This window comes from Vulpes vulpes, unplaced genomic scaffold (assembly GCF_048418805.1).
Source record: "Vulpes vulpes isolate BD-2025 unplaced genomic scaffold, VulVul3 Bu000000627, whole genome shotgun sequence".
NCBI lineage: Eukaryota > Metazoa > Chordata > Mammalia > Carnivora > Canidae > Vulpes > Vulpes vulpes.
The window spans coordinates 72,810-97,779 of record NW_027325667.1 but is presented as its reverse complement, the minus strand read 5'-3'; the positions used below and the strand labels follow the sequence as shown (position 1 = coordinate 97,779).

Sequence of the window (24,970 nt, the reverse complement as noted above, 5' to 3'; positions counted from 1 at the left end):
GGAGTAAATAGTTTCAACTGCACTCCTCTTAGTCACTTTTAATAATGTACAGTTTGTATTTTTGTTTTAGAATTAGGTGAATAGTAGATATTTAGCGGCTCATACTTTCATTTCCTATTATACTTTGTTACCCACCCCAGTTCCTTCCAGAGTCAGTAACTTCCTCAAAAATAACTCCTCAGAGGAGTCACTATGAGACCAAGGTCACTGTTTCCAGTGATTCCGCAATTATCTGAATTATATCTCTAAGGCAATTTTGCTCTTTGATCCCGGTTTTCAATAACATTTCCTTGGCTTCTAACTGTATTAGTTTTTAAGAACTTGCATTTTCCCCCACAAGATCTAATGACCTCTATGTCCGCTTAGAATACCTCTAACTTTTGTTTAACAGCTTAGAACAATGCAAAAGATACTTGAGAAAAAGAAATCACTTAAAAAGGCAACAATAACAATAACAACAACAACAAAACATTGGTGAGGCTTATTCTGAAAATCTTGATTTTCATTGTGGTTATAAAGGTTTGAAAAGGTTTAAATGGGAGATATGAATGTGTTTTCAACCTTCTGGATCCCCCAGTTATTTTAGTCCCGCTCCCCTCCAGTATTATGTTTTACTTCTCTATCCACTTGGATATGTGAATCACTGACCTCCAAATAGTAAATCTGACGTGAGTTATTACTGCATCATCTTTGCTACGACTCTGTAGTTATAACATCAAAGACAGCTTAAATGTCACCAATTCTATCTTAAAATCATCACTATTAATTTTCTGACTGAAATAGATAGAGATGTTTGATTCTCATCACATATTTGGATAACTCAGCTGGATGTGTATACTGGACAATATAAGTCATTATTCTGAATTAGTTTTAAAATTTTGTGTATGATGCTTATTGACAATGAATATAGTCTCCATCACCAGGCAACCAGATTCTTGTGGAAATGGATCCAGATTTTCTGGGATGTGAAGCTTAAATTAGTATAGGGCCCTTTTAAAATAAAAGAACAAAAATGATAAATAAAAATTAAATATAAGCATGAGTGTTATTTAGAGTGAACAAATAAATATAATACAATGCAAATATAAAAAGAACTGTGATTTACTGAAAGTATCATAAAATCCTTAAAATAAAATTTTTTACTATTTGTGTTTAATAGAATTCTAAAATTCATTTTTATGCATTTTTACTATAGATCTTTAGTTACTTTTTGAAATGACAATTATTTTACAGCATCTTTTTTTCTAAGGAGAATATATATGTAGTTGAGGTTTGCCTCTAGAGTGCTTGATTGAATTTTTTTATTATTATTGTTGTTGATGGGATGCATCAACTGTAATTGGTAATTATAGCACTACTATAGATTTGGCTTACAAACTCATGAATCGTGATAAGTTCTACTGTGTGTGATCTTCTATCCAAAATAAAAATAGTGCGTTGTGCATTTAAAATGGCATATGAGTATATTCCTGACAGAATTTATGCCCTTAGTTGGCATCTTTAAGAATCATATCCTTTGCTTACAGTTTTATGCATTTAATGGTAAGAACAATTTTCCACTTAGTAGTCTGTGGTTCCATACATTTCACCTTATTTCATCTCCACTTCTCACATATTCTCAGTGGTGCCTATTACTTTTAAACATAATCATATTGCAAGATGACTTCTCATCTCTGCACTTTTGGACTCGATGCTGAGTGGGGGAGGGATCCTCGCAGTGGAAGGTAGGCATATTCCTGGAACCCACACCTAGTTTTGGATAGCTGCAAACAACATAAATATATTTCACTCAACCTAAACTAAAAGTATTTTAAATTCAACATCCCTTAATTGAATCTTAAAAATGCCTACCATCACATCACACCAATACACACAAGGAGGAGTTCACATTGTATGGGTCATAGCAGAAGGAGCAGTGGACTTAACTGATTGGAATAAACGTATCAGAGTCAGCAAAAATATATGGCCATGTGAGGATGTAGTTCTAGGGTCCATTCCAGAGTCCTGAAAGGAGTATATACAAGTGCATTTTATTTAACATCTACCTCTGCATATGCACAGTATTTTAAGCCCATGGTTGGCCATTTTACATATATCTCATTTTATTCTCTCAATCAAACTTGAAATTTTGGAAATAATCTTACAAGTAATAAATCACAAGAGTCAGTTAAGTAAAAAAAAAAAAAAAAGAGTCAGTTAAGTTACATGATTCTAAGACTCTTCAAGTAGTAAATGATGAAGCCAGAATTTAATTCAGGTCTGTATTTTTCTGGAGCTCATATTAGGCTCTTTATTCAGGTTGGTCATAGACATTAATGGGTAAAGTAATTGATGCTTTATAAAAAGAAAATTTCTGAACCTTATCCCAAGGATCCCAGACTATTCTGATAATGATGGAATGAGAACAACCCACTGAAAAACACTATTTTATATCATGCTACTCTAATATATTTTAATTCCTTAATGCTTACTAAAATTATGAACCAAGCATTCGCATACCTAGTTAGAAACCTTCCCTCATATACTTGAGCCCATATACTTGAGCCACACGGCTCATATACTCACACTTGAGCCACACACTCATATACTTGAGCCACACGGCAAATCTTTAGCTCTTCCTAAGTCCTATGGCTGACATGAGTGGAGGAAGATAATTTCATTTCAGTCAGGGAGGTGATTCTGGAAGTGAGCAGCAGAAAGACAATGAACTTCAAGAAGATAAATCAAAGGTACTCAGGGAGCCCATGAATAAGAAAATGTGGAAGACTAAGACAGGTGAAATTCATGCTACAGAAACTTAATCTTTCATTTATTTACATGGTATATACAGGACCAGTCACATAAGTAAAAGCTTCTGTGTTCACTCTTCCCATTTATTTTTAATTTGGTGGGAGGCAATAGGAGTAGCTATAGATATATTTGTTTGAGAGTGGAAGTGGAAGCCTATAGAACTACTTTTGACCCACCTGGTCATGGCGTTTTCTGACATAGATGAAAGTAGTCCATGTGATCTGCCTGAAGAATTGGTGGAGGGACGCCTGGGTGTGTCAGCGGTGGAGCATCTACCTTGGGCTCAGGGCATAATTCTGGTCTGGGTATAGGGATAGGGCTCCCTGCAAGGAGCCTGCTTCTCCCTCTGCCTGTATCTCTGCCTCTCTCTCTGTGTCTCTCATGAATAAATAAATAAAATCTAAAAAAACATAGCTGGTGGAAACCTTCCCTTTTGCAAGGCCAAGCAGATTATTTCACATATATTTTCTTAAAATGTATTTTCTTATTTATTTATATATTTATATATTTTTTTACATTATTTTAAAAATTTTAATAGGCTCTGCACTCAATGTGGGGCTTGAACTCATGACTCTGAGATCAAGAGTTGCATGCTCTACTGACTGAGCCAGCCAGGTGCCCTTGAAATGTGTTTTCATTGCATTGTAATTCTCATCATTATTATTAAAAACATTTAGTAAGTATTTTCTCTACTCAAAGTAATATGTTGACAGATGTAGTACTTGTCCTCTAGGCAGATTTGGCAATTAATTAAAACTACATGACCTTATTGAGCAGAACAGACTGTCCCTTTTCTTCATTTATACTAATGACTATTTTGCATACAACTGGTGAAATATAAACCCCAACAAACCAGGTCAGAGGCTTGCATACCATCCTTTTACACCTGGTGGGTTTTGCCCACAGTACACAATGAGTCAGGAAATAATAATGCTTTCTCTACTATAGTATATTATAATTCTATCTAGCTCCTACTGAGGTTTACAGGCCTAGTGAATTCACAAAGATGACCTTAGTGAAGAATATTAAAAAAAAAGGAAACAATTCACAGAAAATTTATTGGACCATTTGGTGTCCTCTAGATTTTTACAAAATCAGGTGTTTGACAAGATACGATGCTAGATCTACAGACTCAAAGTAGCTACAAACAAAGCACCCTTGCAAAAGTATTCTGTAGTTAATATACTGTCTTGATGGCCACATGGGGTTTGATTTTCTATACCATGTTGCCAGAAAAAAAAAGAGTTTGAAAATTTACACAGCTGGGTTTCAAACAAATCCTACTTTGTCAAGTTTAATTTACAGGAGTAAACTCCAAGCATGGACTAAAATTGAACAACATTCTTTTGGCATCAGATTCAGCAATAAATGTAAAGGCCAACAGCATGCATATACACATGTACAAAGGACAGGAGCACCTGCTCTCCACCTGCAGAAAAGACTACTGGAAACCCAGGTCAAGGATACAGAATGTGACTTACAGCCCACTAAGTCAATTTAATGAATTCTTTTTCCTCAAGAGAGAAGAAAATTGGTGTAGTTAAAATAACAATCCTTTAGTGTTCTTAGAACTAAATCTCTAAGGATCTCCTTAGGAATGTCTATCAGACTGTTCTAAATTAGTCATCATTAACAAATATTTATATATTAATATTAATCAACTTACTGTTAATATTATATCAATTTTTTTTACCATTGCATTAAGGTGTAATCAGCATATGACATATTAGTTTCAAGTGTACAATATAATGATCCAATATCTGTTTATGTTGCAAAATGACAAAATGGTCACTACAATAAGTCTAGTTAACATGTTACCATACATAGTCACTATGATGTACATTATATCCCATGTTTATTTACTTGTTTATATCTGGAAAATTGTGTCTTTTCCCCCCTTCCATTCATTTTGCCCATCCTTTTGGCTCTGGCAACCACCAATTTCTTCTCTGTATCTGTGGAGGTTTTTTTTGTGTTTGTTTATTTTTTAAGATTTCACATAAAAATGAGATCATGTAGTATTTGTTTTTCTCAAACTTACTTCTCTTAGTATCTTGCCCTCAAAGTCTATCCATGTTGTCATAAATATGTCAATTTATTATTAATCTACTTGAGCTCTGAAGGGGACAGGGGATATGCCATCCCAAAATATTCCACTTTGGCATAAGACTTATTTTGAGTCAAAGGCATTTGAGTTCCTGAAATTTTTTGTCTTCTACAAGCAAAACTTCCTCAAATAGCTCAATTTTCATAAATCCCATCCAAAGAATTCTTTTCTTGGAGACAAGAAGCCAGCATTATAGATGTGTGTGTGTGTGTGTGTGTGTATATGTGTATATATATATATATATATATACACACATAATATTATATATAATATAATGTATTATATTATTAAAATTATATAAATTTAAAATTATATAAATTAAAATTATATAAATTATATATATAATTATACACATATTTATAATATATATTATATTATATGTGTTTGTGTGTGTATATTATATATATAATATATACACACACACACAAACACACATACACATACTATATACACTACTATGTATACACACTATATATATAGATATAAATATATAGATATACAGATATGCATGTCTTAACAAACCCTAATGTATAAGGAAGACATATAGTCCAATGTGTTTTTAACATTTGGTATTATAATTCTTTATAAAGCTAAAACATAAAAGAAAAGAATGAGCCAACCTAATCTGATTTTTGGGTTAAGTAGAGAGCAAACTACTACCACTACAGTACTCTAATAATGATAATAATAATAGATAATTAATATTGAGTTTTGATTTATTAGGTGTTATGCTAAATGTTTTAGATATATTATACTTTTAATTTTTACACATGTCCAATGAAGTAGATAGAAATTGTATTTTAATGAAAAAGTTAAGTTTTAGGGATGTTTTGACACTGTATGTAAAGAAGAAAACAGCAACAACAACAACAAAAAACTACCTTTTTAGTTTCAATGGCTAGGGCCTGCCTGAACTGAAAACCTGAAAAAGAGACAGATAATATAACAAGAGGAAAACAAGAAAAAAGGAAAAAACAAAAACAAAAAAAGATTTAAGCACACACATACACATGGGAATTCACAAAGAAATACGGTTCAAGGAAGTAGCCAGAATTTGTGGGATATATACTTCACCTTAGGCCGGTCAAAGAAAAAAGGATTTGTGGGGCACCTGGGTGGTTCAGTGGTTGAATGTCTGCCTTTGGCTCAGGCTGTGATCCCGGGGTCCTGGGATCAAGTCCCACATCGGGCTCCCTGCATGGAGCCTGCTTCTCCCTCTGCCTATGTCTCTGCCTCTCTCTCTGTGTTTCTCATGAATAAATACATAAAATCTTAAAAAAAAAAAAAAAAGGAAGAGAAGAAAGGATTTGGGACTTCTGGGAAGGGGAAGGTAAATTATGGAAAGGGAACTAGAAAGCATGTTGTAAATGAGGGTTGTTTTGTAAAATTTCTTAAGCAGATTTAAATGGGTAGCTCTTCCACTGATGAGTTGTTAAGAGACCTCCTCCTGCCTGGTAGAGGAGAGAGAGACATTTTTTTTTGCAAATGGCAATTTCCTTTATAAATGTTCATTTCTTTTACAAAAGGGAAACTTATGCTCTCTTTTAGAGCTTTTCTTTTATCTGCTGCTCCTCAATTGCCTTCAGCTCAAAATGGTCCTTATGCCAAAGAAGTATATTTTGGTTCCTTCCCTTCAATACTTTACTAACATTATATAACTAACAAGTGTGGCACAAAGATTTGACATCTGGTAAGCTATTTCTTAATTAAGGACATTGTACAACAAACACACATAATAATCTGATACATTTAACAATACATATTCTATGATCCTTCATGGCCTTGAAACATTTATGGTGAAATACTTCCTCCAAATCACTATAAATTATAAATTGGAATGATATTTGTAAAGTAAAATCTCACTTATTTGCTAGGTTTCCTGAAAGCAATCACTTGTCTGGCTTATTCACACATCCACTGATACTAACATAGATGAGTCCATTAAAAACCTGGATAGATCTTCTCAACAACTTTCCCTCTCTATCTGTTCATGGGCTGTAGACATTTGGGGCTGGGTTCTGGTGTTCTGGGTTTCAGAAACGAAAAGGCAATCAGACTGTGGAAGGGAATGAGGAATTGTTTTTTTCTAGTAGGCCTCTACTAGAACAAGGCAGCTTCCAGAAAGGAATTAATGACAATAAGTGTTGACTAATCTGTTTCCCAGAAACTGCCTTTGAGCAACACCAGTCAAGACAACCAGAGCCCACTGACCACAAGGAGGAATAACATTAGCAAGAAAGAAGAACAAGAAAGATCCTAAAAATGCTATCCTAATGGCTCATTCCTACACAGCTTAGGTACCAGAATACTGCTGAAGGGATATAATTTTGCAGAGGGTAAGAATTTTTGTTCTGTTTTATTCTGCTGCTTGAATTTATTTTAATAGAAAACACCAAATCCTTCTATTTCTCAATTACTGATGAAGTACAGAAAGCAAAGTACCTAAATGTAAAGAAAACACTTTGAATTTTTAACCTGGAAACTAAACAGACCAGTAATTTATAAGTGTAAATAATACAATAGGCACCTTGAATAGTAGGACTTTGTGAACCTAAAGATACCGTAAACTAAAGCACTTTCACATTTTATTCAGATGCATTTTTATTCAGACACATCCTACACCAGAATTTGTGTATTATTTTCATTTTTCAGGGTGTAGAACATTATGAAACTTTTCAGTAATGCTGACATCATCAATTCCTCATCTCCCATAAAAACTCAAAATTAAAGAGTCTTGACATATTTGAGTATTCATCTCTAATCCCTCTGGCTCACATCCTGACTCAAAGCTTTAAAATTTGCTGAAAGGATTTTAACTATCAGAAAAGATTGTATGAAGTGCTCTTAAAATCTGGTGTATCTAAGAACCATCTGAGAAACTTGTTAAAATGAAGGTTTCTCTTATCCCTCCAAGTACATTGCCAAATTTAGCATGTTTCATGTAATTTAAATAACGAAACACCCTATAGGATAAAGGCCAACATTATTTCTTTTCTTTTCTTTTTTTTTTTTTTTGTATATTTTTTTATTGGAGTTCGGTTTGCCAACATATACTATAACATCCAGTGCTCATCCCTTCAAGTGCCCCCCTTCAGTGCCCATCACCCAGTCACCCTGTTCCCCCCCCCCACCTCCCCTTCCACTACACCTTGTTTGTTTCCCAGAGTTAGGAGTCTCTCATGTTCTGTCCCCCTCTCTGATATTTCCCACTCATTTTCTCTCTTTTCCCCTATAATCCCTTTCACTATTTTTTATATTCCCCGAATGAATGAATCCATATAAAAGGCCAACATTATTTCTATGAGAAGAAAACTATTAGGATTTTCTTTTTAAAGATTTTTTTTTAGTTATTCATGAGAGACACAGAGAAAGAGACAGATAAAGGCAGAGGGAGGAGCAGGCTCCTCACAGGGACCCCGATGTGGGACTCCATCCCCAGACCTGGGATCACACCCTGAGCAGAAGGCAGATGCTCAACTGCTGAGTCACCCAGGCATCCCTAGAATATTTATTTATTTATTTATTTATTTATTTATTTATTTATTGTTACTATTTAAAAAGATTGTATTTATTTATTTATGAGACACACACACACACACACACACACACACACACACAGAGAGGCAGAGACACAGGCAGAGGGAGAAACAGGCTCCATGCAGGGAGGCCAATGAGGGGACTCGATCCTGGATTCCAGGATCATGCCCTGAGCTGAAGGCAGATGCCTAACCACTGAGTCACCCAGGGATCCCTCCCTAGGATTTTTAAAAGGCTAAAATAAACATCTAGGTGAGAAACTGTAGCAGATACAATGCATTTTAAATGTACTTTTGGACAACCAATACCGAAAGCAATGAAAATAAAGACATTTTAATGGTGTTGGATGGAACTCTCTTAACATATAGAATATTGGACTAAGGAGAAAAAAAGCATCGTGGTGAATGAGAAGTGTAAAAAAAGAGAAAAAGCACATGTGGGTTTTACTAGCCTTTCTTTACATTATTTAGCAAAAAGAGTAAATAATGAAATATCAAATTAAAAATAGCACATTCTCATCTTTTATAACTTATCAAATTATTTCCCCACATCATGGCATAGGTAATATAGATTGGCTAGCAGTTTCAAATAACTTTTTCTAGAAAAAAAAATGTTGTCTATAAAATATAAAAAGTTGAAATGGGTATTTTTAAATCCCAGATCTCTTTTGAATGGATCACTGCTCCTCAAAATAAATCCCCACATGTAATGAATTTGTGTTATATATGATGCACACTCAATTAGTTGGATGACTGAATATTTTGCTCAGATGTTAAATATATGGTCAGTACCAAACTGATCATTATTTATATAGGAAATAAGATTTTTTGTGTGGAGTCTATAGAAATACCATGTTGGAACAGATCATTACCCAAACAATTTTTATTTCACAAAATAAATAGTATGATCATTAAAATGAACTCTAGGAATACAATACTTGGAGCAGGTAGTGTATTTCCTTATTTTTTAATCTTTGAAGAGCTCATTGGTTCTATTATCAAGCCTGAAAAATCTTAAATTATTAAGTGAGTCATGTACATTGAGGAATTACTTTCTCATGAATTACTGAAACACTTGATTGCATTAGTAACAAATTCATTTCACTGTCGTATTTCAAGCCCAACCTTAACTAAATCTATGGTGCAGAGATAGACCTGCCGCAGTACCAGATTTATTGATAGAGTTTTAAGAGGTCTCTGCAGTATTCAAATTACTTTATATTCATTTAACACATTTGCTCTAATTAAAAAGTAAGATTTCACTTTCTCCAAAGTCTCCCTGTGTGTATACTTGGGCCATTTAGCTCAAAAGAAAAAGATCAAGTGACAGATCAAAAGAAAATGTTAAAATATAAATTACATGCTTTAAGTTGCTTTCTCTGGATTTAGAAATGCTCAGATAAAAGTCGAAATTTTAGGGAATGGCTCTTGATTTTCTGTATTTTAATTTTCCAAGTCAATTATACTTTACATATAGGAAATGTCTCATGCATATTAGAAGACATATGGGTTTTCAATTAGTTCTAATTGAAGGGAAGCCCCCCATTGTCAAGATATTTGTAGAGTCAGTTGAGACTGTGCAATGTTAGTGGAATAATGAAATTATTTCAAATTCATTTACTTCTCAAGTTAAAACTAAAGATTTCCCAAAATGAGAGAAGATAAGACAAACTCTTCATCTCATCTTTGAAAATAGGAATTATGGGGTTGGATTCTGACCTAATCGTTTAGGCTTAACATAGGACTATCTAAGTATTTGTTTCATTTCATGCTTTTTCTAGCAAATTTCTTCTAATCTACATCAAGTTCCAAGGAACTTACGACTCTCTGAGTAGGTAGACAAAAAGCACTTCTGCTACACAGAGCTGCTACCCAGAGAGCTAAAGAACCTTAATCACATTAGGTTTCCTTCTAAAACTCCAAGTGCTCTAGAGAATTCAGTCATAAGTATAGTTGTTCAGCTTAGTGATAACAAATAGCTAACGAGATGAAAGAACTAACCAGTTCCCTTCATTCACCTACACAGCCACTGATTTCAGTTATTTTTTTTTCATTCATTCATTCTTTCATTAAAGCTCCATGATGTGTCTGGCATACTGTGATGGACACTGGGGTTATTATTATGTATAAAAGAAAAGTACCCATCAAGGAATTATGAGGGTGCATTACTTCATCATTTTGCAGATGTGACATCAGTTCTAGCAGAACATTAGAATCCAAGAAGATGTGCTGTTGGGCATTTTAAATATTAAATATAATGATAATAGTGAAAATAATCAAAGAAACAAAACCCACAGGTATTGGGCAGATAATAGAAGTGAATAAAGAGGTCAACAGGAATTGTGGTGGGCTTGAAGGTATGGCAAGACTGGAAGAATTCCTGCTCTTGTCGCCAAATCTGAGTTTTAAGTGGGGGTGATAATTGTGATTTCTTATGTGACTCTCATGATGTTTCATCTAATAATTGCTCAATTTAAAAACCAAGTGAACAGAACATTGTGGTAGCCAAACATTACTTGGCCTGCGCATTTGAACCAGCAGCCATCATTTATCACATTTCATCATAAGCCCCAAATCATCAAAATTATTGACATCCTATGTTGTTTCTTTCTCTAAACAGTAATAGTTTGGTGAGTGCTTTCAAGCAGAGTATGTGTTTCTACACATGTAGATCAACAGATTTATTTGTGTTTTAAGAAATACTTTTGTACTATATATATTATATTATTATTATTATTATTTTATTTATTTTTTTTTTTAGAGAGGGAGAGAGGCAGGGGATAGGGGCAGAGGGAGAGGGAGAACCTTAAGCAGGCTCCACGCCCAGCATGGAGCTCATCTCAAAGCTCAATCTCACAATCCTGAGATCATGACCTGAGCTGAATTCAAGAGTTGGACACTTAACCAACTGAGCCCCCCAACACACCCTGTGCACATTTTTAAAGGTTACTTTTAATAATATATTTTGGAGATCATTTCCGGTAAGTAGGAAAGTAGGTTAGTAGAACCTGCAGAAGTAGGTTAATTACACTGACTAGTGCATTCTGTTTCCTCATATCGATACATCATACATTGTTTTGACCATTCTCTTTTAATTGGTATTTAATTATTTCTAGATCTTATTAAAAGTAATGCTGCAATAAAATAAAATATCTCTGTATGTGCATTTGGGTAGTCAGGCTCCTCTTCCAGACTCTCTAGGTTAAAACGAATGACTGAAACTGTTCTTTACCAGTCAGCTAAGTTTGGGTTTCTAGGTGTGTCTGCTGGTAATGTGATTAGGCAGGTAGGTAGGAACTGCTATTTTGGTCTATTCTGGGTAAGGCAGCTGTTGTAGCTCTGAGGTTGGGGATTGCAGGGGGTGATATGCCTTTCACTGAGAACAGTTTGAAAGGACTCTTGGATTGGCCCCCTACCCAAATGCAGTAGGATGGGTACCACAGTTACCTGGATTCTTGGATCAGGCTTACTAGATGGTCAGGACTGAGTACTGTATTCAGTAATCAATGGAGTTATGAATTAGCTTTCCCTGCCCTTGCAGGGCTGCAGGATGGGACCCAGGGCCTGCATAGCTATTTGTCTGGGAACTCAAATCAGATCAGAGTGTATTCTAAATTCCCCAGCAGATGAATCCACCAGTTTCTCTGCAGATTGGCAAAAGCATAGGCTGGGCTGTGTGTTCTAGTGCCACTGTACATAAGGCTGTAGAATGGGTTCTGTAGCTTCCTGGGTGCTCTGATTAGATTCCCTGAGAAGATAGGTTGAAGGTTGTATTTAGCAATTAGCAAGTCTATAAGTTTGATTCCCTGCCTGAGTGCTGCAGGAGAAGCAGCTCTAAAGCCAACAAAGCATGTTACCTTAACTCAAGCCAACCCACACTCCAAGTTTCAAGCTGATCAGGTTTTCTTTGAAAAAGAAAATATTTACCACCTGCCCTTCTCTAGGCTCCAGTACCACTAGACTGCAGAGGAGTTGTCCCCAGCCATTTTGGTCAGATGGAGCTAAAGGACATTCCATGTGGATGGGGCTATGTCTCAGCTCCCTTGCCTGGGTGGTAGTAAGGCAGCAGGAGTTGGGGGGGTACAGAGTGAAGGGCTGCTCTAGACTACTCTCAATTTATCAGATAGGCTGTTTGGAAGACCCTGGTTCTACCCACAGATTCAACTGCCAATCCCATGGTGCAAGATCAGAATAGGGGCTCCCATAAAGCAATCCCAGGGATGGGGTGGGCTGGTAGTCCCTTCTCGGTTCTCTTTTCCCACTGGAGCAACCAGAGGTCCAAGAGAGTTCTCTCTGCATGGTGCTGACTGTTCTGGGGGAAGAACAACGTGGTCAGTGTGTATCTCTTCTCTTACCCCCTAATGCCAATGGGTCTTGGTCCCTGAGGAGCAGGGAAGTGTTTCTCAGTGGGGGTCCTCAACAGCTCTTACTTCTCCTTCTTCTTCTTGTGAAGGAAGCAAAGGAAGGAACTGTCTATCTCACTACTTTGGTGACATCACTCTCCACAAGCTTTCTTATTGTTTTGTTTATCTGAAGGGTGAAAAAATTATATGTCATGATATTTTTTTCATTGCTACAATAGTGTATGAGTTTTGAATTTTTTAATGTTGTATGTTTAATTTTATGTATATAAAATCCATATTTCTTATCTATTAATTTTCTCATTTTTTTATGGAAAATTTATTATACACTTTGATATTAATCCTCTTTCTGTTACATATGCTTCAAATACCATATACCAGAATGCTATTTTGTTCTTCGTTTAAAAATAAATAGTTATAAAATCTGCCATGAATTTTTATAATGGCATAAGGATTTTTGTTAATTTTGGAAGATCTTATCATGAGATTATTGTATTTTGCTTTAATTCTAAAATATCTTTATTACAATTCCATTTGAGATGTGTTTCCATACATTGTGTGAGATAAAAATCAAAATTAATTTTTTCTTGCAAATAGATTCCTAGTAATTCCAACATCACTTAGGCATTACCGTCCTTTCTTCATCACCTTAAAGTTCCTCCTTTACCATGTGATTTATTGTTAATATTTTCTGGTCTGCATTTCGGTGTGTTGCATTCCATTAACCTATTTGTCAATTCCCATGGTAACACTAAACTGTTTAAATAACAATAGCTTTTCCACATATTTTGATAACTTGTAGGGCCAGAATCAACTTTGCCCCCAGAGTGTCACATTTTCATTGAGCACAGACAGATTTCCCTACTTCACTCCTATTTTTGCCAATGCCAGTCTTTTCAAAGATAATTTCCTCATCTTACATGAGGGGGCTTATTTGGGATGCTTTCCATTCAACAATGCCTCTACTCCTGCTACTACTACCACTGGCTACATGTTATTGGGTGTGTATTCTGTGTCAGCTAACTTTCTATGTATTTTAAATATTGACAGTTTTCAATTAAGGCTGTGCAAAAATCTTTTCAAGTATTGTAGCAGATAGCAAGCACTCTAAGCATATTTTCTCAAATCCTCTTACCATTTTCTTGCACACTGGCTTCCCTGTGATTACTATCACCAGCCAACATCTGTATCTCTTTGTGACAAAGCTAGACTCATGTTGCCAGACTGTTTTGCCTTTGCACAGGGATAGGCAAGTTCTAGGGACATTCCTCTAGGATAGCTTTAACCCATGACTCTCAATGCAGAATATAAATTTTCTGGTTCCCTATCTCCATGCCAGCTCTGAGGTGAGGCTTCCCCTGTCACCATGGATCCCCTGTGGGACCAAAGCAAACCCTCCTCTGTATTGTAGTGGTAACTCCTCCTTCCCTTTTCTCCCCCCACCCCTTCATTTCCTTGCCATACTTTCCTAGGAATACTTCCTAATAAATCACTTTCACACAAAAACTTACCTCAGTATCTGCTCCTAGGTTACGTATTTTAAGACAGTTATAATGTTAAGTCCATATTAAAAAAGAAAAACCAAAATACTGAGAGTTTACAGATCAACTCAATGTCACATAGAAAGTAAGTGGCAAAAAGGACTAAATCTTATCATGAAATTATTCATAAATTCAAGATTTTTGGATTTAATTTACACTTGTCACTAAAAGTAATCACAGATCAGACTTCTCTGGGTGACTTCTAGTCAACCCACAGCTGCTGCCAGTGCACTCTGTAGTATCTGCTGTTACAGTCCCGTGGGTTCACTCTCCAGACAACAAGAACTAGAGAGTGACAGTGAAGAGTGTGCTAGATGGTGCCCTTTAACCGGATTCTCAGACCACAGTTGTCTGGACCTTCTTTCCCTTGTGCATCTAGATTAGAGTTGGCCACAATAGAAACTTGAGTAAGATCTGAAAGTCACAGTCATTGTTCTCAGAGAGTGTTTGCAGTCAGGTGCAATGGAGACAAATGCAGAGGGGCCCTTCTTTTCTTGTATGTCCCATCTGTGTCTCTCCCTTCTGCTGGCCAGCACGGACCCCCAGCTCACCTTGATGCTTGATGGAGGAGATCCGCCAATAGTACTAACAGAGGTAAAGTTCCAAAGACCTCTGAATGAGCTCTGCTTTTGTTACTCTCCTTTGGCTGCTGGGTGTACCTGGCTCCTTGGATTTTGCTGAAAGTTGAGTCATTCACCTGAACTGTTTTTTCAGGAGGATGGGCTAGTGACCTTTTTATTTATTTTTTCATTGCTTAAATACACCATCCAGATTTTCACCTTCCCAGCTTCTCCCATCTTATGCAATATCTTATTCCAAGTCACTTAGTCCCTTCCTGCTCAGTAGCCATGCTTCCCTGATTGAACTCTGACAGATGCAAAAGTGTTCCATATCGAGAAACTTCTAATTGATACTTTCTCCCAAAACACTTGAAATAACACCAAAAGGAGAAAATCCTTATAGTTTTTTTTTTTTAATTTTTATTTATTTATGATAGTCACAGAGAGAGAGAGAGAGGCAGAGACATAGGCAGAGGGAGAAGCAGGCTCCATGCACCAGGAGCCTGACGTGGGATTCAATCCCGGGTCTCCAGGATCGCGCCCTGAGCCAAAGTCAGGCGCTAAACCACTGTGCCATCCAGGGATGCCCTTATAGCTTTTTTATAGTCAAATATAGTTTATTTTCTTTATTCTGAGCATTTTAGAAGTATCTTCTCTGCACATGCAAGATCTCTTTTCCCAACAAAGGCTGTACTATTTCTCTTCTAACTTCCCTCTTTTCTTTTTTGCAAATGTAAAAATACTAAAGGAAGGAATTCTGAAGTAAAAACATGCTGCATGCCTTTTCCTCCCTAGATTTTTTAGGAAATTATATTGCTTTAATCTTACTTAAGAACTGACACAACCGGAAAATTAAGAATCTATGAAATCAACTCATGCCAATTCATGAGCATAAAGCTTGACAATCAAATTATGCAAACAAGGGAAATTTTTAAAAAATAGTCTGGGGTATATTAATAGTAATTTTTCTTTTACTGATAAGAATCTCACCATTTTTATGGGTTACTATGGAGTTAACTTAAGGCATTTAATGTTACAGTAAAAAAAAAAATCAATTTTAGATTCCTAACTGGGAGGAGGCAAATTTGAAGGATTTAAATTAGATATAAATAGTCAATAACTGAAATATTTCCATAATGATGAAAATCATTAAAATGATCTTAAAATGAAAAAAATAGGCTACTATCCTCACACTACCAATTGACCTAAATAAAAGGTTCTAATTTTATCACAGCAAAAAAAAGAAACTAATGTAAAATTTAGGACGTCATGACCCTGGAGGAAATCTCAGACAGGCAGCATATTGGGTTTCTGTCCTGTGTAAATAATTCTATAAGCACAAAAGCCCAAAGAGTTTCATTACAGCAAATTAATGTCAGGGGAAGAATAAAAAGTGACAGAAAAATGGAGGGAACTCAAGAAGTCTAGTACAGCAGGGACCCTTACAAGGCAGATTTATTGTGTCATAGAATGGAGGAAGTCACCTAAATGGAGGAAGGTATGGAAAGAACTGCTTTCTATCCTTACTTTCCAAAGTCTGGGGTAATTAAAATTGATGATAGTTTTCTCTTACTTTTCCTATCCATGAAATCTCAAATCCATCCAAAAACATTTAAAAAAAGGAAAAAAAAGAAAGAAGTAGCACATATAATTTCAGTGCTTGCAAGGAATATCCCTAAAGAAAATGCAGAAAATGTTTTGATAGAAACATAAATGGAGGTCACAGTAGGAGAAGTTGGGAGTAAAAAGTCATAAGAAAAGTTGGGGTTGGAATATAATGTTGGAATAAGTCAGAAATGATGGGTTGAAGTTAATGGTATTAGTTTACAGTGGAAGAAGATGTGCTTGACAAATTGTGGTGAGGGTTCAGGGTTGACAGATCATGCTCCCATCTGAAGCATTCTCTACGGGATCATTTTTTGTGGGTCACATTGTAGCTCTTCTTTTTCTTCTCCTATAATGACTAGTGAGGCAGTGAGTAGAGATAGTAAAGATTTAATAATAATTTTAATCAAATTTGAAGTTGAAGCATTAGCCTGGACTAGTGTAAGGCAAAATAAGAGTTTAAATGCAAAACTCAAGGAGACACTTACTCTCGGGGTCATGAAAAGGCTGGTCCTGCAATTGCACGATCCTGTCAGTGAGCTCTTCCTTAAATTTTGTGCATCAGGTCCCTGCCTTGCTTTGCCAGTACTCCTGGACCTGAGGATAGAGAGTGTATGGAAATTCGCTGAGAAAGTAGAATCAAAGGAAGAAATTTTAAGCTAGAGGAGAGAGATATACACACGTCTGTGGTCACCTGAAGCAAGAATTTGGGACACAGTATTAAGGGAGATGTTAATCAAAGCAGGTGGTTCACTTCAGAAAATTTAAGCACATAGTATTAGTCATGTCCTGAGAGATACATCAGAACGGGTGACCAGCAGTTTGAAAATAGTCATATATAGAAATCACAGGAATTGGAGTTCTAAGCACGATTCACAGAGTAAAGACAAAACTAACTTTAGAACAAGGTAATGGTTAGTTTTAAAGACATTAGGCCCCAACAGGGACTAGGAGAACTGAAATAGTGACACCAGTGTGAGAAATTGGCTATCCGGTGAGGCCTTGGTCAAAGACACAGGATAAGACCTCACCTGTCAGATGGTTGAATTGTTTAAATGCTAAAATTTGGGAGCCCAACTTATTCCCAATAATGAACAAACTAGTACTGAGATGTGGCAGTACTGAGCTTTTAGTCAGGTAATCCTAGCTGACCATAAAGAAGAATCTTAAGGATAGTGAACTACAATGGGCAGGATGATGATCTACCAAAAACTGTTCATGCTCTAGTTCTCAGAATCTGTGAATACAATAGATTACATGGAACAGGCAGTAAAATCATGGTAGCAGATGGAATGAAGATTGCTAATAGACTAACCTTATATTACTGAGACTATCCTAGATTATCTGGGTGAGCTCAAAGTAATCCCAGGTGTACTACAATATGCAAAAGAGACGCAGAAGAGTCAGTATCAGAGTGATGTGATGTGAGAAAGCCCCAACTGGCCATTTCTAGGTTTGTAGATGGAAGGGGGTAAATGGCCAAAGACTGAAGGCAGTTTCTAGAAGCTGGAAAAAGAAAGAAAATTATTTTTTTCCTAGAGCCTCTGGAAAGGAACATAGCCTCATTGACTCTTTGATTTTAGACCAGTGAGAGCCATTTCAGATTTCTGAGCTCCCAAACTATAATATAAATACTTCATTTTGTTTAAACTAGTAGCTTTATGTTAATTTGGCACAGCAACAACAGAAAACTAATACATGAACCAAGTCATTGGCGCAAAGTTGATACAATCCTTTCCTCCATCTCCTAACACACATACTTTTGGTCTCAAATTCAGGCAAAGGAAGCTGATAAAATACATAACATCTGAAGTGAACACAATCAAATTTCAAAATCCAAGAGACAAACTATGGGATTAAAAACTTTATTTTTTTAAGATTTATTCATTTGTTTATTTATTTGAAAGAGAGAGAGAGCTGGGGGCGGGCAGGCAGAGGAAGAGGGACAAGCTGACTGTGCTAAGTATAGAGCCCCACTCGGGGTTCGACCTCATAACCCTTAAATCATGACCTGAGCTGAAACCAAGAGTCCAATGCTTCTTAACAGACTGAAACACTTAGGCGCCCCAGAATTAGAAACTTTTTAAGTTTATCTTCTTTAAGAAGGCCTTACTTCATATGGAACACAAAGAACTGGTTAATTTTGGGTGAAGAGTAAAAAAGAACATTTCAGTTGAGGGGTTCTTCATAAGCAAGAGCAGAAAGTTGGGAATGGAATAGAAAGGTAATGGTGGGGATCCCTGGGTGGCGCAGCGGTTTGGCGCCTGCCTTTGGCCCAGGGCGCGATCCTGGAGACCTGGGATCGAATCCCATGTCAGGCTCCCGGTGCATGGAGCCTGCTTCTCCCTCTGCCTGTGTCTCTGCCTCTCTCTCTCTCTCTCACTGTGTGCCTATCATAAATAAAAAAAAATAAATAAAATTAAAAAAATTAAAAAAAAGAAAGGTAATGGTGAAGAGGACACACAGATCTGGAGGAGAGCGCATGTGAAGAATGGTCATTCAGAGAGACAATGACTGTGTTTTGTGTGAGTGGCACTGTCTCTTCATTGATCAATTGTCATTCATTGAAGGTCTATTATGCACCAGGCACCATTTTGGTGGTGGAGATACAGTGGTAAACAAGACAGTAAGGCACCTGATCTCCTACAGCTTACCTTCTAGCAGGTAATGTATTTTTTAGGAAGTGCTTTAATTGACTATTTATTTGTTTTATCTCATTAGTCACTACAACCACCAAACAAGGGGATAAGAACTAGGGCATTCTCATTTTACAGGTGGAGCACAAAACTGCTCATGGTTTTCTTCAAGGACACCTAACGGTAGGTGTTAGTACCAGAATTTGAACCCAAACTATGTAAATCAGAGTGTGCATGCCTAATTACTATGCTGCCTGCTAACAAGTAGAGAAAAGTTCAGGTGGGTAAGGTAGCCCAAATAGTTGGTGACTTTAATATGTTAAAGTTTTTTTTTTTAAGATTTTATTTATTTATTCATGAAAGACGCACAGAGAGAGGTAGGGGGAAAGCAGGCCCCCTGCAAGGAGCTGGATATGGGACTCAATTCAGGACCCAGACCACTCCCTGAGCCGAAGGCAAATGCTCAACCGCTGAGCCATCCCTGTGTCCTTAAAGGTGTTCATTTAAGAATGAAAACTACCATTTATTTGAGAGAGAGAGAGAGAGCACGAGTAGGGGGAGGGCCAGAGAGAGAGGGAGAAGTAAACTCCTCACTGAGCAGGGAGCCCGATGCTTAACCGACAGAGCCACCCAGTTGGCCTGGTAATGCAATCCTTTGACATTCTTCATTATGCTAAGTGTAGATGTTCTATAGTCCTCAAGGCAATCATTCAGGACTGGTGTTATTATACCCATTTTACAGATGGAGAAACTAAAGCTCAGAGATCTTAAATGATTGCTGAGCCAAGTGATTGCTGAGTGGCCAAGAGCACTCAGCAAGCATCAGAGATGAAATCAAAACCGTGTTTGTATATGAAGAGAAACAAAGATACTCTTGACACAACTTCGTATACTTACTCAAAACTAAAAGTGAAATAGAGAAGGCTCATTTGTTCTCACTATAAATATATCACTAGACACATATTTAAGTTTCATTTTAGCATAATATGCTGCTATGTGGGAGGAGGAAATAAAATGAAGTAGTAGTGGAGCAATCTAGACTCATGCATAACAGGGAGCAAATGGCCAGATCTCCGTGTCATTAGAGCCTTTACTTTATAGAAAAGACCTTTCTGTCTTCCCCTAGGGGGAAGGGTACAACCTTCTGGGTACGACCCACTTACAGCGGTTTGGGAAAATAAAGATCTACATAAAAGCTGACCTTAACTTTTGGAATTATTTAAATTAAGAAACTGATGCAGCATTGCAAGCGGTTATGAAGACAAAAATATTTTTATGTCCACTTGAAAAAATAAAAAAAAAATTGAATGTTATGTTTTAATAATATTTTTTCTCAAGGGTCAGAGAAATATTGTTTTTTAATAAAACTTAGAAGAAGAAAACTTTTTACAGTGCATTGTTAGTATATGATTAAGTTAATTGCTATATAAATGATTAAAAAAAACAAAAAAAAATAAATGATTAAACTCTATATAGTCCTTATTTCTAATTTTCTTCTGATTGACAGATGTACTTACCACAAAAGCTATTTTAAGACAAGCTTTTGAGAAGAACGGCATTTTTTAGCCCCTAGTCTCTTGCAGAATTCTGCATTTCGTTATGCCCTGCCGTCAGTTTAATTGGGAGCAACTCGTGAAAATATGATCTATGTATGTTTTATTCTGTAATGTAGACTTTGAAAAAAGGAAAACATTTTTATTACACTTGTGTCTGGTTTCTTAGCTCAGTGATATACTTTCCTTGGGGTGCATAATGCAAAACCAAGTGTTAAAAAATGGGAAAGAAAACCAATAATTCTGACTTTGGAGAATGTTATGGTGCAAATTAAATATATTTATTGAATAACACACTTTTTTTTAGTATTTTCTATGGGATTTCATCCAACAGAGAGTGACTTCTTTAAATGCAGGAGTTTTAGGAAGGAAAGTGCCAGTGGGCATGGCACTCTATGTGGTTAATCATGGAGTTTCATTCCCCAGCACGTATGCACAGCGCCTCCTAGAAGACACTTTATAGTTATCATAATCCACTCCTGGGGCCAACTCTTGTCCTGGCAACGTGGGATAGACTCACTCTAGGAAATCCATTCTCTGGTCTTTTCATATAAAGTTCACTGAAATCACTCTGGCTACTCATTTATTAAATTATCTTCTCAATCAGTCTCAGGCAACCCAGAGTGTGATTGATCTTAGAGAAAGATGCTGCTTTATCTATACCACGTGGAGCCAGTTTGGTCCTGGAAATTAGAATATCTTTTCTTTTGCCAACATAGTATATATTCATCAGACCACTAACTTTTCAGCTTTTTTTTTTTTCAGGTAAACATGAAATTACAAATACAAGACTACAGCCTCAAGTTCAGTGCTGCTATTAATTTTTAAAGCAAGTCAAAATTAAATCAATTTTTAAAAACGGCAGCACTAACACAAAGGTCTCAGTGGCCTCAGCTTTTATGGAGTGAGAATTCAAATGTGTCACATTGAAAGGAAAGCAACAATTCCATTAAAAATACCTGATTTCCAAGTGGCATTTAAGGAAACGGGAGATGAATACAAAAACAAATAAAATTGAAAAGAGGAGCTTGTTTCATAAATTATAAATGATGTACCTATTAGCAGAGTCATAAAACAAGAAAATAAGGTAATTGGACTGACGGCAGGAAGAGGAAAGTTATGTAAATGAAGAGAGCCTTGTTAAAATAATCAAGACAAAGAGATTCACTGATTTAGAAGGTAGCAGATTTTGAATTGCTGTTATAATTAATCCTTTTCTACTTTTTCAAAGGATCCCTTTTACTTGAAACAAATTAAAGTGGGTTGGACAAGATCAGCATAAGTTGAAGCTTCAAAGTGATGCTACAGCTAGCACTAGCTCTAGAAAGATGCTCTAAAAATTGCAAATCCTCAGAATATAAAGTAATATGACCCACTTCTTTCCCCCAACCACCTTGTTTTATGAAGTACTCTAACTGGTGATAGAAAATTGATAGAACTCGCTACCTTTAAGCTCTGCAATTGCTCACAGGTAAGACCTCTCTCATTTATGCTTCAAGTTTTCTTTATTAATCAATATGAACCCATTGTTAACACAACTCTGTGTTCCTCAGCTAGGTTTAATGGACACACTAGGGAACTCTCTTCTGGTGGAAAAAAAAAAAAGTTCTTGTCTCAAGGGTGGGATTATAATAAACTAAGAAATAAAAAGCAAAATATCTCCCACCTCCATCTACCTGAAAGTGTATATACATATAATGACACACTCACCCTTATATTTCATATAAGAAACAAAATAAGTTATACAATTCTAACAAAAATAATGAATCTATTTTCATCTTGGCAAAATTAATTACATTTATACATGACATAACATGAATGCTCCTTCCAAAGAACTTACTTATTCTGATGATGCATTTTTCAGCACATTTCAATATTCTTTCATTTATGGAACACTAAAAAAATCTGTATTTGATTTTTACTCTGACCTCATTTGTAGAGAATACACTCATCTGCATGCATAATACCTGCATCTGGGTGTAACACAAGTCTGAGTAGAGTATTGATCCTGAGAAACAGAGGCCAAGAACTGTGAAATAATTTGTCTAAGCTTCCACAGTTACTTCTGGAGGAACTTGACTTTGAACCATAACCTTAGCTACTACATTGTACTATTTCTATTTTTTTTAAGATTTTTTTTTTTATTTATTCATAAGAGACACAGAGAGAGCGAGAGGCAGAGACACAGACAGAGGGAAAAGCAGGCTCCAAGCAGGGAGCCTGACGTGGGACTCAATCCTGAGTCTCCAGAACCACACCCTGGGCTGAAGGCAGCGCTAAACCACTGAGCCACCTGGGCTGCCCCAACATTGTACTATTTCTTTAATATTTTTTCAAATAAGATATTGGATTTTCAATAATACAAAAAATTGTCTGTTTATCTAATCATATATACTTTTTCATTCACTGTATCCCTACTTACTCCTCATGCTTATGGACATGAATTGTTTGAAGATGCATGTTTGTAATCACTGCCTCTATCTTGGAAAAAAGAGCATTTGGTTATTCATGCCAACTTGATGGCTCAAATATTTTATTCTCTAGATATAGATGTTCTGGTATAGCCAGCACATTGATTATGCTTCTTAATTATGTTTTATTCTATTGAGCCACTTACTACAAATGAATAAATTGGACCTTATCTAGGCAAACCCATGATTCATAGTGCATTTTATTCTAAAAGTATTTCTTTTTTTTAGATTTAAATTCAATTAATTAACATACAATGTATTATGGGTTTCAGAGGTAGAAGTCAGTGATTCATCAGTCTTATATAATGCCCAGAGCTCATTATATCACATGCCCTCTTTAATGTTCATTACTCAGTTATACCAACCTTCCATCCACCCTCCTCCCCTCCAGCGACCCTCAGTTTGTTTCTTATAATTAGGAGTTTCATGGCTTGTCTCCCTCTCTGATTTCATTGTTTTATTTTTTCCTCTCTTCCCCTATGATCCTCTGTTTTGTTTCTTAAATTCCACATACGAGTGAAATCAGATTATAATTGTCTTTCTCTGATTGACTTATTTTGCTTAGCAAAATATCCTCTAGCTCCATCCACGTCACTGAAAATAGCAAGATTTCGTTTTTTTTTATTACTGAGTAGTATTCCACTATATATATCACTTCCTCTTTATCCATTCATCTGTCAGTGGATATCTGGGCTCTTTCCATTATTTGGCTATTGTGCACATTGCTGATATAAACATTGGGGTGCAGGTACCCCTTTGGATCACTACATTTGTATCTTGGGGATAGATACCCAGTAGTGGATTGCTGGATCATAGAGTGGCTCTATTTTCAACTTTTTGAGGAACCCCCATACATTTTTCCAGAGTGGCTGCACCAGCTTGCTTTCCCATCAACAGTGTACAAGGGTTCCTCTTCCTCACCAACATCTGTCATTTCCTGACTTGTTCATTTTAGCCATTCTGACTGGTGTGAGGTGGTATCTCACTGTGGTTTTGATTTGTATTTCCCTGATGCTGAGTGATGTTGAGCATTTTTTCATGTGTCTGTTGGCCCTTTGTGTATCTTCTTTGGAGAAATATCTGTTCACGTCTCCTGCTCATTTCTTGATTGTATTATTTGTTCTTTGAGTTTTGAGTTTGATAAGTTTTTTTTTATAAATTTTGGATACTAGCCCTTTATCTGATATGTCATTTGCAAATATCTTCTCCCACTCTGTCAGTTGTCTTTTGCTTTTGTTGACTGTTTCCTTTGCTGTGCAAAAGCTTTTCATCTAACAGAGCAAAATACACCCAGAATCTAATGTATGGCTGAATTCTCTTTACCTGTTTAGTCTAAGAGTATTTCTTAAAGTGAGAGACAGGTACACTAAACCAGCACTAACAAATTTTTAAAACTCTGAGTGCAAATATAATGCAAAATTTAGTACATTTTACAAAAATTGTGATCATGTTAAATGTATTTATTACCCTCTATCTTTCAGAATTTTGTTATTGAAACTGAAAAGTGATAGAATAGCTCAAAATATTCATTTATCCAAGTGTACTATAAAATGTAAATGTTGTAAAAGTGACAATGAGCCCATGTAATGGAAAGTTCATGACTATATTTCTTTTAAATCTAATTCAAAGTGGCATTTAAAAAATATTTTCCAAAAAAAAATAAAAATAAAAAATAAAAAATATTTTCCCAATTCTCTTAAAAATAAATATTCCATTGATTTCCAAATTACTATTTAAAACAAACAGAAACCCGTAACAAGATAAACATTAAGACTCAAATACGTAAATGGGTAAATGAGTATGCAGTTCA

General features: G+C 36.0%; 1 long non-coding RNA gene across 2 annotated transcripts in view; it reads left to right on the top strand.

The window, feature by feature from the left end:
- The window catches only part of LOC140596345 (uncharacterized), a 91,153-nt gene that overhangs the window by 39,305 nt on the left and 26,878 nt on the right, over positions 1-24,970 (top strand). Inside the window, exons 2-3 of one of the 2 annotated variants that reach the window (XR_011998373.1) lie at positions 7,062-7,233; positions 19,071-19,164. This is a non-coding gene — a long non-coding RNA (uncharacterized lncRNA). The remainder of the gene's footprint in view (positions 1-7,061; positions 7,234-19,070; positions 19,165-24,970) is intronic. The other variant, XR_011998374.1, reaches the window with a different exon arrangement.